This window comes from Nicotiana tomentosiformis, chromosome 8 (genome assembly GCF_000390325.3).
Source record: "Nicotiana tomentosiformis chromosome 8, ASM39032v3, whole genome shotgun sequence".
In the NCBI taxonomy this organism is placed as follows: Eukaryota; Viridiplantae; Streptophyta; class Magnoliopsida; order Solanales; family Solanaceae; genus Nicotiana; species Nicotiana tomentosiformis.
This window is the reverse complement of record NC_090819.1, coordinates 75,633,404-75,635,972: the sequence shown is the minus strand read 5'-3', so window position 1 is coordinate 75,635,972 and position 2,569 is coordinate 75,633,404.

Genomic DNA, 2,569 nt, shown 5'->3' with positions numbered 1-2,569 from the left:
ACAAATTTGGTTTGATACTAAGCCTGTCAATATAGTTCATAAAATGATCCTTAACATTACCCCTTTGGCCATATGTTGGGAAATATGGAAAGGCATTAGTTCATGTAAATATGGGGATAAGAAGAAGGTGGTGTACAGTAGTATGTACCAAAATATTTTTTGGATCCTCAAAACAACTTTGAAATTGGCATTTCCGAGATGTAAGTTGGATCAATCTTGGCCTAAAATCTGTGAAATAGCTGAGAAACTCAGACCTATTCCTAATAGCTTGGTTGTATGGGAGGAATTGTTAGAGACTGCATGGGTGATTTGATTATGGCTTTTGTGGTACCTAAAACTTGCAGCAACAATGATTTAGTTGAAGCCTATGCAGTCAAGCATGGAATTGAATGGTGCATTCAACATGGATTCAGTGACATTATATTAGAGATTGACTCTCTAATTATAGCCAATATGTTGAAGCAAAACACGGTGGAGAACTGCAAACTCAAAATTGTGATTCTAGAAACTATACAGATTTTATCTCAAGCTAATGTGGAGGTTAAGCACCGCTTTAGAGAGGCAAACCAAGTTGCAGATGGACTAGCTAAATATGCAAATACTTTGCAAAATGCTAGTATAAATTTTGCATACCAAGATCTTCCCGGAGATATCAAAGGAGCTTTTCTTTTGGATAGATGGCAACTTCCTAGTATGAGAATAAGATATGATAAGGCAAATTTTTTTGTAAGTTAAATTACCTCAATTGTAACTGTGGCAGTAATGTTTTTTGTAATACTGCACAGAAATGTTTTATCACTGAGGCAAGGCCACATCCTCCTCAAGTGAAGTCTCTCGTTATGCAATGAAAACCCAGATCCTACTGGGAACTTTATATAAAAAAAATGGTATGGACTCGAATTAGTATGGCATTGAGTTTTCTGGATCTTTTACAAACTTTAATAATTCACTCGTTAGTTGATTTCAAACTCAAAAATTAACAAGGAAAGCATTATAATTATGTTAAATAATTCAAATAAGAAAGTGATTCATGATTTTAAATTTCTGAATATTAGGACTTCCTCCCTAGTTTAATAAGGAAAGACTTAATAAGCAAAATTTTAATTATTTTTATAAAGTCCTAAATATTAGGAGAATAACTTAATTTACGATTTTTTCCATTGTAAAATCTATTTTTAAAGGGTAAAAAAGGTGAGCGATATTTCATTAAGGTGTTTCGTACTTTTAATATAATAATAGTCTCTATGTTCGTGCATTGCACGAGAAATACATATTAAAATAATAAACTTTAAATTGCTTACACTGTTGAATATATACACGGTAGGAAGTTTAATAATCAATTCTTTAAACAAAAATAATATAATATATAATTCAAATGAAGTTATCAATAATTTCTGACATAGTATAGGAGGAAAAAATGGAACTAATTAAATATTTTAGAATCACAATGTTATGTGATTAAAGTTGTAAAATTACTTAATAAGTCAAGCATTATATAATTTGTACAAAAGATAGTAAAATATTATCGTCAAATAATGCTCATTAACTTGATTGTGTCAAATATTACGAAGTACGTGCAACAAGTAACAAATTATCTATTGCAGTGAAAATAGTACGGGGTAGTCAGTTTTCGGACTGATAATTAAAAAATAGACAAAGTTTGCAAAGTCATTGAAAAATAGCCACTATTTTGCTGCAATACGGAAATTTCCAGCATAATATACTGAAGATTGGCGCACTTGTTTATGAATTTCCAGCATATTATGCTGGAACTCCAATACACAAAAAGTTTCAACATAATATACCGGAACACTTGTATATGAACTTCCAGCATATTATGCTGGACCAGTCTCTATTCTGATTAATCAGGTGTCTAGTTATAACTTAGAAGGCACGTGATTCTTCCTATGTCTTATCCATGAATATACTTGCTCGTGCAAATCTAAAGCTCCACAATACTTGAAGTGTCACAGATGCAATAAAGTAGCTGCAAGCTGATTCACTGTCAAATTGAATTATTAAAGATAAGTTAATAGCAAGAAACTATTTTACAACATGACACGCTGATAAAAAAATATTGTCACCTTTACCAACCTCTTCCATTCAGATAAAACACCTTGTCTGCCAAATTCAAGAAGGCGTACACTTAAATTTTTGATAGTGTCTTCACTGCAAAAAATAACAGCATGAAGCCGAGTGAGCATATTTTGAAGTATATAAGGCATAAAAGGAGAAGGCAGTTCAACTAAAATTTGCACACATGATATGCAGGATTACTGAAAAAACAGCATTCAAGAAAAAAGATAGGAGATAATTGATATCCTTTTATCAACAAAGGTCAAGCTCTCAAACTTTCTGGCGACGGTCTACATATTGATCTTTTTAAATAGAGCCGCCATTAGAGAGCAAACATATTTTAGATGGAAGCGGATTGTTTGGTTGTGTACCAAAAGGATTCAAACTTATAAAAAGATTTTAATTCCATGTAACTTCTGCTATGGAAGACTCCTCGAGTCCGATTCAGCCTTATGAGATTGCCATATAATATTTCACTTTCAAACCGCGTTTG